Source organism: Microcaecilia unicolor, chromosome 1 (genome assembly GCF_901765095.1).
Source record: "Microcaecilia unicolor chromosome 1, aMicUni1.1, whole genome shotgun sequence".
Taxonomy (NCBI): Eukaryota; Metazoa; Chordata; class Amphibia; order Gymnophiona; family Siphonopidae; genus Microcaecilia; species Microcaecilia unicolor.
The window spans coordinates 28,642,477-28,659,223 of NC_044031.1; the positions used below are offsets into that span (position 1 = coordinate 28,642,477).

The window sequence follows — 16,747 nt, forward strand, 5'->3', positions numbered from 1 at the left end:
GCTTGCAAGCAAGCAAGCAAGAGACAATATCCAACCATAGTTCAAAGATTGTCTGACTCTAAAAACCCTCCCTGTGTCTCTTATACATTTTCTATGTGCAGAAATACAATGAAAGCTTGTTGCCTGTGTGTCTATCAACACTTTCATATTTTCTAACATGTTACATTTCCAGACTACTGGGAGTCAGCTTGTCTGGTTCTCAAACAAGTTATCTAGGCACATCCCATTCTATAACTCATGTACACAAGGTCACAGAATCTACAGTTCAGAGAGGCCTAAGAATCTACATTTAATTTAGAAATAGTAAGAATGATTAAGCCTATGTTAGCAAAACATTTTTTTTACAACAACTTTCCAGGTGGCATACTGATAGGATTCTATGTAAATACACAGCATTCATAGCTCCTCTAGAAAAGCCAGAACATCTAGTCCTGCCAGCTCATCTTTAAGTAAACTTGCAAAACCAATTGGAAAAGGACACGAAGAGTCAGTTCATTTCTGTCAAGGTCACTGGCCCAGTGCCGAAATTCTATTGCAGAGTCTATCACTGTTTGTCAGCCCATACACAAGGTCATCATGTTATCCTCAGCCAACTGGGCTCAGTCCTGTTCCCAAAGTCATGAGAAGGGGCAGCCGAGAAGTGTTCCAGGTTGTTCAGGACAGTAATTTTCTGTTCCTGTACTAGAGTGGTCCATGCCATGGCTTTCTTTCTGAGTAAAGTGGTAGATCACGGCAGATAAAGATCTACACGGTATAGCCATTATCCTCATCTGTAAATTAAGTAAGTCAAGCATAAGACTTAATTAGAATAAATTGAGTCAGACAGGATCATGTGCAGATGGTATAGAGTCAAAAGCATGCACTGATGAATAAACCTCCAATTGCTTACTTATAAGCATTTCAAACAGTTTAGTGAATAAAGGAATGCCAACTATTGGCCTAATGTTGTACAAAGATGATATAGCTAAACCTTTTGATCTGGGCATAGGAGTAAGTGCTATCTGTCCCATATGCAGAGGTACTCATCCCAAGAAATATTAAATGTGGGGGATTGGTAAATAATGTAAAGGGACACTTATCTAATACATGAAGCCCACAAATTATAGCTTTGAGCTAGATGTTCTTATGCTTAACATGTCCATCTCTAAGTAAAAGTCCCAGAGAAAAACGTAGGAAAAGAAGCCAAGGGACATCTGGTTTGATGACATTCCTAGGAAACTGGCCACACAGACACCCCAGCAGTGCAGAGGGACAGCCTAGTGGTCAGTGTAGTGGACTTCACAAAAATGGACCCGTGAACAAATCCCACCTAAACCCCTTCAAATTTTATTTATTTATTTAGTCATTCTTTTATCCCAGAATTATCCGAAAACAAGTTTTAGTTCAATGTGGCTTACAGTCAGTTGTCGGTTGGCATACATATTAAAGAGACAGTTAAGGTCGGTGGATGGTGTAGGTTGAGTTACGTGGTAATGAGGCAGTTAGGATCGGTGGAAGGCGTAAGCGTTTTGGACAGTTGGAATACCTTCATGTGTCGGTTGTGCAATGGGAGTCTGTTATAGTTCGCCGTAGAACTTCCTGAAGAGATGTATTTTCAGTTCTTTTCTGAAGTGGACATAGTTGTCATTGCTTCTTATTGCTTTAGGGATTAGCTTCCACTATTGGGAGGCCAGGTAGTCGAATCCTGCTGTGTAGATTGATTTGTTGGTTATATTTCTATATTTGGGTAGCCAGGTGAAGTAGGAGGTATTCTCTAGTTCCTGGCATCGCATTTCTGGGTGATAGGAGAATCAGATTTTGCCCAGTTTCCATGAGGTTACCCAGTATAGTCATTAGTATTATTGTGTGGTCTACTATGTTGAATGCACTTGAAATGTCAAATTGTAGTAGTATTATGTTCTGATCTTGGCTTGGCTTATCAGTCTTCTGATTTTTGTTATTCGTGCGGTTATGACAGTCTCTGTGCTGTGGTCTGAAGTAGAGACTTGCACGGGAATGGGGTTCGCGGGATTCCCACGGGGACGGAAGCAGTTCTGCGGGGATCCTGTGGGGACGGAAGCAGTTTCTGTGGGGTTTCCGTGGAAGTGTATGATGCACTTGCGCCAGCCTCTCACCTACCGAGTACCAAGTTCTTTGAGTGCTGTCTCCTCCTCCTCCTTGCTTTAACAGCACAGATGTGGAAAGTCTCCATTAAGGAGGTGGTAGAGATACAAATGGTGACGAAATTCAAAAAGGCATGGGATGAACACAGAGGATCTCTATTTAGAAAATGGAAGTTATAAAAAACCTAAACTTAAATGGCTGCATGTGTGTGGATGTGTCGTGTGACACTTACATGATGACTCTGGCTGTGATGAACTAGGGCCGATACCGGGAGACCTGTACGGTCTGTGTCTCATAAATGGCAATCTGGTTTTGGATGGGCTGGAAAGGGTTTAGACAGCAACTTTAGTGGCTGGAACATGAGGACAGTTCTGGACAGACTTTTACGGTCTGTGTCCCGCAAATGAGAAGACAAAAGGTTCTGAATTTCCGATTGATGGCTACTGGTTACTTAATTGATGATGTTGCTTTATGAACACACTTAATGATGCTCTGCAAGCTGTTGATGGATTAATAAAGGGTTGGGGTGAAGAGATTGACTAATGACTGGTTTGGCAGAAGATGGACCAGTACGTACCTTCGGCTATAAGTAATATTTCAATAGAAGTGAACTGGGTCGGTGCTGCTTGAGCACTGAGCTGCTGCTCCGCTGGCTCCTGACTTTTTCTTTTCATGAGTTCATTTCTTCATGCTCATCTAGCAACATCCAATCTGAACTTTTCTCTTTCAAGAGAGCAGGTGACTCCATACTGTAGTTTCATCGCATGCCCCCTAGTCAATTTGCAAATTGACTAGGGGACATGCGATGAAACTACAGTGTAGTAAATTTAAAACAAATCCAAGAAAATGTTTCTTCACCCAAAGCATAATTAAACTCTGGAATTCGTTGCCGGAGAACATGGTGAAGGTGGTTAGCTTGGCAGGGTTTAAAAAGGGGTTAGACGGTTTCCTAAAGGACAAGTCCATAAACCACTACTACTAAATGGACTTGGGGAAAAATCCACAATCCCAGGAATAACATGTATAGAACGTTTGTACGTTTGGGAAGCTTGCCAGGTGCCCTTGGCCTGGATTGGCCGCTGTCGTGGACAAGATGCTGGGCTCGATGGACCCTTGGTCTTTTCCCAGTATGGCATTACTTATGTACTTATCTTTGGGGAGTGGGAGGGGATTAGTGTTCACTGAGGGATTAAGGGGGGAGGGTCATGCTCCTTGTGTTGGGCTGGTTCAACTGTGCCAACTCACCCTAGGCAAGATCATGAACAGAAAAGCTGAGCCGAGGGCAAGGTGGAAAATAGGCAGAATCAGGAACCACAAGTGGAGCAGAAATTAGGCACAGAAAAGGAATCACAAGCAAAGCAAGATCCAGTAGAAGGAAGGTAAGATGATTCATTAGCAAGCTTCTTACGTCTGTGTCCCAACATGGCAAGAACTGATCAAAGACATTATAATATTTCCTGTTTTATACTGAATCAATTTCTGAATAATTCCTAACTTTCTATTTGATTTCTTGATCACCAACATCACTGAGCTGGAGTTAAATCTGTTTTCCGCAATGAATCCAATAGTCTGTGCCCTTAGAAAGGCAAGGACAAATCAAACTCTGGTATACATATAAAGTATCACGTACCATGTAAAATGAGTTTATCTTGGGCAGACTGGATAGAACGTACAGGTCTTTATCTGCCATCAATTACTATAATAAAATGCACCAGTCCCAGTACAGAACCCTGTGACAATCCACTATCTTTATTTCTCCATCGAGAAAATTGACTTTTTAAGCCTCTCTCTGTTTCTCAAACTTTTGCCTGTTTCCAACAGTGTCCAATCCAGGTCACAAGTACCTGGCAAGATCCCAAAAACAGTACAATACATTTTGAGCTGCTTATCCCGGAAAGAAGCAGTGGATTTTCCCATGTCCATTTTAATAATGGCTTATTGACGTTTCTTTATGGAAGCTATCCAAACCTTTTCTAAACTCTGCTAAGCTAATTGCTTTTTACCACATTCTCTGACAATTAATTCCAGAGTTTAATTACTTGAAGAGTGAAAAAATATTTTCTCTGATTTGTTTTAAATTTACTACTTCGTAGCTTCGTTGCGAGCCCCCAAGTCCTAGTATTTTTGGAAGAAGTAAACAAGCAATTCACGTCTACCCCTTCCACTCCACTCAGTATTTTATATAAGTCCCCTTGGGCATCTTTTCTGCAAGCTGACGAGCCCAAGCCATTTCAGCCTTTCCTCATACGGAAGTCATCCAATCCCCTTTATCATTTTCGTCACCCTTCTCTGTACCTTTCCTAATTCCGCTATATCTTTTTTGAGATGCGGTGACCAGAATTATTTATTTTGTTACATTTGTACCCCGCACTTTCCCACTCATGGCAGGCTCAATGCGGCTTACATGGGGCAATGGAGGGTTAAGTGACTTACCCAGAGTCACAAGGAGCTGCCTGTGCCTGAAGTGGGAATCGAACTCAGTTCCTCAGTTCCCCAGGACCAAAGTCCACCACCCTAACCACTAGGCCACTCCTCCAGACCAATTACACCAAGTATTCACTGACTCATCCTTATTAATGTGTTTAATAACATCTCTACGTGCTGGATGTGCCCCATTTATTCACATCTATCTATATGGCCAGTCCTTTTGTTTTTCAGAATATCTTAAGAACATAAGTATAGCAATACTCTATCAGACCAATGGTCAATCTAGTTCAGTATCCTGCTTCCAACAGTGACCAATCCAGGTCACAAGTGTATGAGATGAGTTCCATCCCCTTTATCATTTTGGTTGTTCTTTTTTTTAATCCTTTTCTTATTCAGCAATATATTTTGGGGGGGATATTGTGATCAGAATCGAACGCATTACTCAGGGTGAGTTTGCACCATGGAGTGATACAGAGGCGTTATAATATTCTTATTTTGCATCATTTTCCTATTACTTTGTAGTATCCTGTTTGCTTTATGACCACTGCCACACACTGGTCAGAAGACTTCAGCGTATTGTCTACAATGACACCTAGATCTTTTTCTTGAGTGCTGATTGCTAAGGTGAACCCTAGCATCAGGTAACTATGATTTGGACTAGTCTTCCCAATATGCATCATTTTGCATTTGTCCACATTAAATATCATCTGCCATTTGGATGCCCAGTCTTCCAGTTTCCTAAGGTCTTCCTGTAATCCGCATGTGTTTTGGCAACTCTGAATAGTTTTCTGTCATTTGTAAATGTAATCAACTCACTCATCGTTCTGATTTCCAGATCATTTATAAATACGTTAAATAGCACAGATCCTTGAGGCATGCAAGTGTTCACCATCCTCCACGTGAGAAAAATGGCCATTTAACCCTATACTCTGTTTTCTTTCAAATAAACAATTCCTAATCAAGAGAAGGACATTTCCTCCTATCCCACGATAGGAGTCTCTAATTTTGTCAATCCAGATCCTTTTTCTGAAAAGACTACATGATCTTGCAGCAGAGAAATGAAAATCGGCCTTGAAGCAATTAAGAATTACTTCCTTTTTTAGTGTACAGTAGTGTATATGCAGAATGTACAAGAAATACAGCACTGCACTAAAATAGTACTTTTTGAATAGAACTACTGCATTTTATACTTTTTTCTGTGAACATATTGATGAAAATAAAACTAATGTTTAATATGTAATGTTGTAATCTTGTTTTCTTTATCCTGATTTATGATTTTCTGGACCACCCTCCGTACAGAATAATCAGGATTCTACTGTACATTCATGCAACAATTATGATATCTAGCAATTAAATACATATATCAATCTCAATATAGAGCATTTTGTTAGGGTGTATAGCATTTAGAGTCCCACAGCTCCTAGGGGGGGCACTATTAGCTCTTCATGTTGGGCACAATATTTCATATATTTCATAGTAGCCAAGTTAAAACAGCTCTTGTGGAAATTATGTCACGGTAGTAAAGAGAAAAGGTGGATGACCCTCTTGGATTCTCGAGACAAAATAACTAACCTATGTAATGATGGCTGGGAGAAAAGCTGGAATACTCCAGTTATTTTCTTAAAGTCCCCCTCAACCGCAGTTGCTACCTCTCTGAGCCCTCCACTCTGACAAAAGCAACAATAAGGTGACATAAGTCCTTCACTTGCAACTTAAAAGGTAACTGCACTAGATGATGTCGATATTAAATATTTCTATGAATAAACCAGAAAATATCCTGACCAGGGAGACCATAAAGTGCCATTAAGACCTATGTTTGAATTGTTCCTTTGTTCCATTTCTTGGACTAAAGGATTATGCAAATAGGCAGCTGCCAAAGGGTGATGCAACATCCTGCAATAAAGAAAAACACAATGAGGCTCATTTTCAAAGCACTTAGCCTCCCAAAGTTCCATAGAAACCTATGGAACTTAGCCTCCCAAAGTGCTTTGAAAATATGCCTCAATGTGCCTTAAGTCCTATGCTTAGATTGTGTCCTTCTCCTGGGACCTAAACAGATGCAGCAATAGACAGCCACTGTCACTGGCATCCTTCAACAAAGAAGTCTGCCCTGACAAGTGCTTCAAGAAGGTGCTTCAACTGAAATCCTGAATTTCGATGTGACATCTAATATAATAATTCGCTCCTCCAACGTTCTGAAGCTGATTCCGTGGCAGCGTTTCTCCTCTCTCCCCTGCTCCCTCTCCAGCCACCCAGCGATTCTCCTTTCTCCCCTGCCCCCCCCCTCCAGCCACCCAGCGATTCTCCTCGCTCCCCTGCCCCCCCTCCAGCCACCCAGCGATTCTCCTCGCTCCCCTGCCCCCCCTCCAGCCTCCCAGCGTTTCTCCTCTCTCCCCTGCTCCCTCTCCAGCCACCCAGCGATTCTCCTTTCTCCCCTGCCCCCCCTCCAGCCACCCAGCGATTCTCCTCGCTCCTCTGCCCCCCCTCCAGCCACCCAGCGATTCTCCTCGCTCCCCTGCCCCCCTCCAGCCTCCCAGCGTTTCTCCTCTCTCCCCTGCTCCCTCTCCAGCCACCCAGCGATTCTCCTTTCTCCCCTGCCCCCCCCCTCCAGCCACCCAGCGATTCTCCTCGCTCCCCTGCCCCCACTCCAGCCACCCAGCGATTCTCCTTGCTCCCCTGATTATCTCCGTTGAGCGGCCGCATTATTGAAAGCCCTGCCCATCTCCAGCCTTCCCTTCCAGTTTGTTCCCTCAGAGTCCCACCCTTCTGACGTCATTTTCTCTTTCTGTGAGAGCAGGACTCTGAGGGAACGAACTCGAAGGGAAGGCTAGAGACGGCCAGGGCTTTCAATAATGCGGCCGCTCAACGGAGATAATCAGGTGAGCAAGGAGAATCGCTGGGTGGCTGGAGGGGGGGCAGGGGAGCGAGGAGAATCACTGGGTGGCTGGAGGGGGGGCAGGGGAGAAAGGAGAATCGCTGGGTGGCTGGAGAGGGAGCAGGGGAGAGAGGAGAAACGCTGGGAGGCTGGAGGGGGGCAGGGGAGAGAGGAGACACACTCGCACCCAGTCTCAATCTCTCTCTGTCACACACACAAACTTGCACATTCACTCTCTCTCTCTCTCTCTCACACAGTTACTCTTACACACACTCTCCGAGGAAAACCTTGCTAGTGCCCGGGTCTTTTTTTACTAGTCCTTCAATAAATAACCAGAACTCTGAATTATTTCTATAGGTAGGTAGTGTATAGATTTATACTTTTTTATGATTAACTAACAAATTTAAATTTTACAAGTGTTCTATAACCTTTAACCCTTACAGAGAGTATAAGGCACCAGCCTAATTCAAGATGGCAGACCCTGCTCAGCCATAGTGAGAGAGAGAGAACTGCTGATCAGCATTCATGCTGTTTTTCCGTGTTCAAGAGCTGCTACTTGTATGCGCTGTCTGCTCTTTTTTTATTTAATAAGGTTAGCACTCATTTTAGAGTTTTTAGTTATTTATTTTTTTACTTTTTTAGGCTGTCTTGTATGTATATTTACTAATTAAGGGGAAACACTCTTTTGCTTTTTATTAGGTGTGTGTCCCCTTTCTGTATTTTAAATGTGATCTTTTATATGTTACTGGTGTCCACTAGATATTCACGTTTTTAATTTATTCTGATCATAACACGTTGGAAGTACTCGTATATAAATATACTGGTAATATGTTTGACAATTACATCCAGTGCCATTTTTGTCTTCCACAATTGATTTTTTATATGCATTGTGACCTAGCATAGTCAATAGATTTTTGTTTGGTATTTTATTTATATTTCTTATTGTTTATTTACTGTTATTTTTATTTATTTACTATGATTTTTTTACTGCCTTTTTGAAGGAATTCACTCAAGGCGGTATACAGTAAGAATAGATCAAACATGAGCTATAGGCAATTACAGCAGTAAAAATGTTCATATAGCAATACAACGTAAGGCATAGTATAATACTTACAATGTCAACATATAGTAACATAGTAAATGACGGCAGATAAAGACCTGAATGGTCCATCCAGTCTGCCCAACAAGATAAAATCATTTTACATGGTATGTAATACTTTATATGTATATCCGAGTTTGATTTGTCCCTGCCTTCCTCAGGGCACAGACCGTAGAAGTCCGCCCTGCACCGGTTTTATTCACCAAATACCGGCGTCACCACCCAATGTCCGCTAAGATTCCATATATCCATTCCTTCTAAACAGGATTCCTTTGTGTTTATCCCACGCATGTTTGAAATCCATTACCGTTTTCATCTCCACCACCTCCCGCAGGAGGGCATTCCACATATCCACCACCCTCTCCGTGAAAAAATACTTTCTGACATTACTCCTGAGTCTGCCCCCCTGCAACCTCAATTCATGTCCTCTAGTTCTACTACCTTTCCGTCTCCGGAAAAGGTTCGTATGCAGACTAATACCTTTCAAATATTTGAATGTCTGTATCATGTCACCCCTGTTTCTCTTTTCCTCCAAGGTATACATGTTCAGGTCGGCAAGTCTCTCCTCGAACGGTTTGCAATGCAAATCCCATACCATTTTTGTAGCTTTTCTTTGCACTGCTTCCAGTCTTTTTACATCTTTAGCAAGATACGGCCTCCAAAACTGAACACAATACTCCAAGTGGGGCCTCACCAACGACTTGTAGAGGAGCATCAACACCTCCTTTCTTCTGCTGGTTATACCCTTCTCTATGCAGCCTAGCATCCTTCTAGCCTTGTCACATTGTTTCTTCACCTTCACATCCTCCGACACCAACACCCCAAGGTCTCTCTCCTGAGTCGAGCTTGCTAATCTCTCCCCTCCTATTCGGTATCTCTCTTTTGGGTTTCTACACCCCAAATGCATCACTCTGCACTTCTTGGCATTAAATTTTAACTACAACTAATATTCCTTAGGTCAAATTCAATAATCTGTGCAACTTGTCACCATTTCCTATTCTCCTTTTCTTCCCTATCTCTTTAAATATGTTACAAATGTGCTCAGTCCGTACCCATTACAACCATTATATTCCCAGAGGACTACGTGGTAGTGTCACAGATGGAATCATCATAGCACATTAAATGTTCCGCCTCCTTGTAGTGTATGTACATACAACTAAAACAGCTGAGTATTTCAAATGTCTACGACTCAATACATTAAACAAAATGTGGCGTAGATACAGACTACCCTTTATATAGGTGTACACATATGTTATTATTCACCCTTCTGATCTAAATCAATGATACCACATAGTCACATAAATGTAAACACAGCTGATAAATAATGTATAAGGCAGTCATAAATGATAATTGCTATAACTTTTGTGAGCCCACATACATATGACCCAGATGAAATATATCAAAACTATAATATAAGATATTATGGTCACTTCCCTTGGGGACATAAACATGCCCGTGTGTGTGATTTAAAATTCCATTGTTAATCCACTCATACTCTTCATCCTCGCTACCTCAGACAGAACTCCCTTTAACTCTGGCCGAGTTTCAAATGACTTCATCAGAAAGGCATCTGCAAACATAAAGTACTGATCAACGATACTATAGTTTGCCCACGTACTAGGGTATATTTCAATGTTTCTTAGAAACCTTTCATATTCAAAAGTTCATGACTTACAAAACAAATTTCAACTTGAAACTCCAAGAGCGGACACAAACCCCGGGCGGGTTCGCGTCTACTACTACTACTACTATTTAGCATTTCTATAGCGCTACAAGGCATACGCAGCGCTGCACAAACATAGAAGAAAGACAGTCCCTGCTCAAAGAGCTTACAATATAATAGACAAAAAATAAAGTAAGCAAATCAAATCAATTAATGTGAACGGGAAGGAAGAGAGGAGGGTAGGTGGAGGCGAGTGGTTACAAGTGGTTACGAGTCAAAAGCAATGTTAAAGAGGTGGGCTTTCAGTCTAGATTTAAAGGTGGCCAAGGATGGGGCAAGACGTAGGGGCTCAGGAAGTTTATTCCAGGCGTAGGGTGCAGCGAGACAGAAGGCGCGAAGTCTGGAGTTGGCAGTAGTGGAGAAGGGAACAGATAAGAAGGATTTATCCATGGAGCGGAGTGCACGGGAAGGGGTGTAGGGAAGGACGAGTGTGGAGAGATACTGGGGAGCAGCAGAGTGAATACATTTATAGGTTAGTAGAAGAAGTTTGAACAGGATGCGAAAACGGATAGGGAGCCAGTGAAGGGTCTTGAGGAGAGGGGTAGTATGAGTAAAGCGACCCTGGCGGAAGATGAGACGGGCAGCAGAGTTTTGAACCGACTGGAGAGGGGAGAGGTGACTAAGTGGGAGGCCAGCAAGAAGCAGATTGCAGTAGTCTAAACGAGAGGTGACAAGGGTGTGGATGAGGGTTTTGGTAGAGTGCTCGGAAAGAAAGGGGCGGATTTTACGGATGTTGTAAAGAAAGAAACGACAGGTCTTGGCGGTCTGCTGGATATGAGCAGAGAAGGAGAGAGAAGAGTCAAAGATGACCCCAAGGTTTCGAGCTGAGGAGACAGGGAGAATGAGAGAGCCATCAACAGAAATAGAAAACGGGGGGAGCGGGGAGGTGGGTTTTGGGGGGAAAATGAGAAGCTCAGTTTTGGTCATATTTAATTTCAGGTGGCGTTGAGACATCCAGGCAGCAATGTCAGACAAGCACGCTGAAACTTTGGTTTGGATGCAAGGTGAGATATCAGGGGTAGAAAGGTAGATTTGGGAGTCATCAGCATAGAGATGGTAGGAAAAGCCATGGGATGAGATTAATGAACCAAGGGAAGAAGTGTAGATAGAAAAGAGGAGGGGACCAAGAACAGAACCCTGAGGTACGCCGACAGGCAGAGGGATAGAAGTAGAAGAGGATCCACCAGAGTGAACACTAAAGGTGCGGAGGGAGAGGTAGGAAGAGAACCAGGAAAGGACAGAGCCCTGGAATCCAAGTGAGGACAGAGTATCGAGAAGTATGCTGTGATCGACAGTGTCAAAAGCAGCGGAAAGATCAAGAAGAATGAGGATGGAATATTGACCTCTGGATTTAGCCAGTAATAGGTCATTGGAGACTTTAGTAAGCGCAGTTTCGGTTGAGTGGAGAGGGCGAAAACCAGATTGTAATGGGTCAAGAATAGCATGTGAGGAGAGAAAATCAAGGCAGCGGCGGTAACAGCACGCTCAAGTAATTTGGAGAGAAAAGGAAGGAGGGAGATGGGTCGGTAATTAGAGGGACAAGTAGGGTCAAGTGAAGGCTTCTTAAGGAGAGGTGTGACCACAGCATTTTATTTAAAGGCAGCAGGGACAGTCGCAGTGGAAAGTGAGAGGTTGAGAATGTGACAGATAAAAGGAATAAGAGTAGGAGAGATGGCATTAAGAAGGTGGGTGGGAATGGGATCAGAGGAACAGGTGGTACATTTTGAGGAAGAAAGGAGAAGTGTAGTTTCCTCAATAGTAACTTCAGGAAAGGAAGAAAGGGAATGAGGGGAAGGAGAGAGAGGGGAACGGACCAGTGGAGGGAGAGCTGGTGAGGTAGAGAAAGCAAGGTTTATCTTTTGAACCTTGTTGTGAAAGAATTCAGCAAGGGTCTGAGGAGATAATGAAGGGGGAGTTGGGGGAGGGGGCACCTTGAGGAGAGAGTTCAATGTGGTGAAGAGAAGTCGAGGATTAGAGCCAAGAGAGTTGGTCAGTTGGATATAATAATCCTGTTTGGCACGTAAAAGAGCAGATTGGAATCCTCCCTCTCTCAATTCACAGTGTGTGACGTCAAGACACAACGCTCCGTTTAAATTCCCATATGAGCCCCTCGATTGGCTCTTTCAAATAATTTAAATTGAGAGAGGGAGGATTCTAGACACAAACCAATCTCTGTCTTCCTCTGGTTTCTTCCCCCAGTGAGGGTGGAGTGACTCTTCCAGTATATATAGAGCGCAGTCCGCAGATCCAGAGCAGAATCTGATGACTCAGAGACAAGAGAGAAAGACTATCTGATCTAGATCATGGAGGGAGCTGTCACTTTTCTGCTGATCACCCTGACACTTTCCAGCCTCTCAGGTATAGTCACCTCTTAAAAGTGGATAGAATCTGAAAAAATCAAGAACTGTAGGACTTTGTACAGTTAGAAGGTTCGCTGTATAGAGGAAAGGCTATCAGAGCAATGTGTTCATTCCAATTTCTCTCTTCTGTTTCATAAGATGTGGATTAGATCAAAGTTCAATCAAATCCACTATTGGTTATATAGTCCTCTATCATAGATCTAGTCTTTCTCTTTCTATCAGTTCTGAGCTGGGGCAATCAGACATGCAGTCAGTACTGAAGATATACAGTTTCCACACAGAATGAAAAAAAGACAAATAATATTTTGTATTTTTTTTTCTACATCACTTTCTGAATAATTCCTAACATACTACAGTTAGGAGTAATTTTCTCCCTATGCATCATTTTGCACTTTTTGGGATATGCAGTAGGTTAATTAACAGTTCTTCAAAAGTACTGTATAGTGTGCGTTAAATCAGTGTGGGTTCCTACACATGAAACTGATTAATGTTTGTTAAAAGGCTGCATGTGTTGTATTTTATTAACAACAAATGAAATAATCAGAAAAAAACATCAAAAAATGTGAATGAGCCCAAACAAACACTGACAAATTGTAGAGATGAAATAAGACATAAGTACAAAAGTGTTACCATACTGGCTTACCGAAGGTCCATCAAGCCCAGCATCCTGTTTCCAACAGTGGCCAATCCAGGTCTCAAGTACCTGGCAAGATCCCAAAACAGTACAGTATATTTTATGCTGCTTATCCTAGAAATAAGCAGTGGATTTCCCCAAGTCCATTTTAATAATGATCTATGGACTTCTTTTAGGAAGCCATCCAAACCTTTGTAAAACCATGCTAAGCTAAGTGCTGTTACTACATTCTCTCGCAACGAATTCCAGAGTTTAATTACACGTTGAGTGAAGAAACTTTTTCTCTGATTCATTTTAAATTTACTACTTTGTAGCTTTATTGTGTGCCTCCTAGTCCAGTATTTTTTTTTGGAAAGTGTAAAGAAGTGATTCACATCTACCCATTCCACTTCACTCATTATTTTATAGACCTTGAAGAGTTCTAGCCGCTTTAGCCTTTCCTCTTAGGGAAGTCATTTCAACCCCTTTATCATTTTCATCGCCCTTCTCTATACCTTTTCTAATTCCACTATATCTTTTTTGAGACGCGGTGACCAGAATTGCACACAATATTTGAGATGCGGTTGCACTGTGGTGTGATACAAAGGCGTTATAACATCCTCATTTTTGGTTTCCATTCCTTTCCTAATAATACCTATCATTCTATTTGCTATAGTTCGGGTTCCTTTTTCACATATGCATCACTTTGCACTCGTCATCTGCCATTTGGATGGCAAGTCTACCAGTTAAAAAACCAGCGGACACAGCACATTGAGAATACTGATCATTTAACTCTACTCTCTGTTTTCTATCTTTTAACCAGTTTTTAATCCATAATAGGAGCTACCTCCTACCCTATGATTTTCCAATTTCCTCTTGAGTATTTCATGAGGTACTTTTATTAGTAACATGTCAATTATCTTTAAAATCAAGCGAGGTACACGAAGATTGGAGTGCTCAAAGTAGGAGATCCGTGAAATTATAGACCGGTGAGCCTGACGTCAGTGCCGGGCAAACGACTTTTCAAAATTCAGATACACAATTTCGACTGCCTCAACTTTATCCACGTCTGTTCACCCCTTGAAAGAAATGTAATACATTGGTGAGGCAAGATTTCCCTTCAGTAATTCTATGTTGGCTTTGTCTCATGAATCCATGCTTTCAAATATGCTCTGTAATTTTGTTCTTTATAATATTCTCTACTATTTATAGAGATTTCATTCAGTTTCTCTGACTCGTCGGCTTTGATTACCATTTCTGGCACCGGTATCTCTCCCAAATCTTCCTTGGTGAAGACTGAAGCAAAGAATACATGTAATCTCTCCGCTATGGCTTCATCTTCCCTGAGAGCACCTTTTACCCTTCAGTCATCTAGCGGTCCAACTGATTCTTTTGCCAGCTTCTTGATTTTAATATACCTAAAAAAAGATTTTACACTGTGTTTTTATCTCCAGTGCAATCTTTTCCTTCTTTATCAGCGCTTTGCATTTGACTTGCCATTCCTTATGCTGTTTCTTATTATTTTCGGTCTTCCATTTTCTGAAGGATTTTCTTTCATTGTAATATCTTCTTTCACCTCACTTTTTAACCATGCCATCTTTCATTTGGTCTTTGTTCCTCCTGTTTTAATACATGGCATGTGATTCCAGAATGGTGTTTTTGAACAGCATCCACACCTGATATACATTTTTTTTTTATTTTTTAGAAGTCTTTATTGAACATTGTTAATTCTGAACATAGCGTACCTAACACATTCGCAATACAAATTTGCACATAGCAATGGCCAGTTACATAACAAAAAATACACAGTTAAGTTTGGCGTGCATAATCAAATACAGAATATACTTCAACTTTTTAATTATGTTTTATAAGTGACCTCCCATTCCCTGCCTGTCGCCCTACCCCTCTCTCCCCCCTCCAATTCCACCCCCCCCCCCCAAAGCCCTCCCTTTTCCCCCGTCCCCCAGTGCTTTCTCTGGTCCTTCACACTCAAACTACATTCTCTCTCTTTTTCTAGTTAACTGCATTTACAAAGAACTGCCATGTGGAGTGCCATTGACTTGTCCGGTGTTTTCGTGCGGCTATGAGCCTTTCCATTTCACACACATACTTTAATTTGTTTTGCCATCTTGTAATTGAGGGGACTGTTTTTTGTTTCCAATGCAACGCTATTGTCACTCTGGCTACTGCTGTCACCTGTCTCAGCAATTGCTGTTGACAAGATGTCAGTCCTTTCACCGGTGCAGAGAAAAGAAACACCTCAGGGACCCAAGGTATCAAACATCCCAGCCAGCTCTGGAGCCTGTCTTGCACTGCCTTCCAGAATGCCTTAACTTTAAGGCAACGCCACCATATGTGCCCCATGGTTCCCCTTAGGTCGCATCCCCTCCAGCACAGTCCCGTTGTCGTCGGGTATATTCGCTGAAGTCGATCCGGGGTAAGATACCACCTATATAATACCTTTACTGCATTTTCTTTGAGCGGTACATGGATAGAAACACCCACCACCCTTTTTTCTATAGTCTCCCATTCTACTTCCTCTATGGTCCTGCCCAACTCTTTTTCCCATGCCCGCCTATGACTACTATGTCCTGGGGCCTGTGCGGCGACACATCTATATATTTTCCCAATGAGCCCTCGGGATCCAATTAATTTTTCACATATCTCTTCAAGGGGGAGTGATTGCCGCTGCATGACCTTTCTGGTTGCTGCATTATGGAGGAAATGTGACAACTGACAGTATGCAAACTCTTCACCCTCCACCACAGGGAACTCCGCCTTTAGTGCCGCAAAAGTTAGTACAGTGTTATTAGTATCGTACAATTGACCCCACCTTCGCACTCCCTCCACGTACCACCGAGTGAAGACACCCGTAGTGTTCCCCGGCAGAAAAAAAGGATTATAAGCAATTGGTGTCATTCGGGACAGCACACACCTGCCCTCTGGAAATAATTTGTCCCAGTAGTAGAGAGTAACTTCCACTGAGGGGCATACGCCTTCTTGCAGTTTGCGAAAAGATCTTGGCAACCACATAAGTGCCCCCAGCGGTGTCTCTCCAAGGGAGTGCTGTTCTAAGTGGACCCACTGTCTGTCAGAATAGTCTTGGTACCATTCTATAGCTGCCTTTCCATGAGCTGCCTTGTAATACCAATGAAGGTTTGGGACTCCCAATCCTCCTCTCCTCTTCTCTTGATATAATAAGGTTCGCGACAATCTGGGATGCTTTCCTGCCCAGACGAAGCGCACAATACGATCTTGCAAGGACGCGAGACATCGCCTGGGCGCCTTTACAGGCAGCACTTGGAATACCTGATATACATTTTTGACCTTCGCAGCTGCTGCTCTAAGTTTTTTTTTCACTGTTCTTCTCATTTTATCAAAGTACCCTTTTTGAAGTTTAAATGCTAATGTATTGGATTTCCTTTGTGATCTTACTTTAAAGCTTATATCAAATCTGATCATATTATGATCACTGTTATCAAGCGGCCCCCATCACCATTACCTCCCACACCAGATCATGCGCTCCACTAAGGACTAGGTCTAGAAT

General features: G+C 42.4%; 1 long non-coding RNA gene across 1 annotated transcript; it reads right to left on the reverse strand.

The window, feature by feature from the left end:
* Positions 1 to 223: 223 nt before the first annotated feature.
* Positions 224 to 16,147, reverse strand: LOC115464180. The gene is made up of 3 exons (XR_003941241.1): positions 16,136 to 16,147; positions 9,100 to 9,110; positions 224 to 770 (listed from the first exon to the last, which is right to left on the reverse strand). It is a non-coding gene; the product is annotated as an uncharacterized LOC115464180 (long non-coding RNA).
* Positions 16,148 to 16,747: the final 600 nt, after the last annotated feature.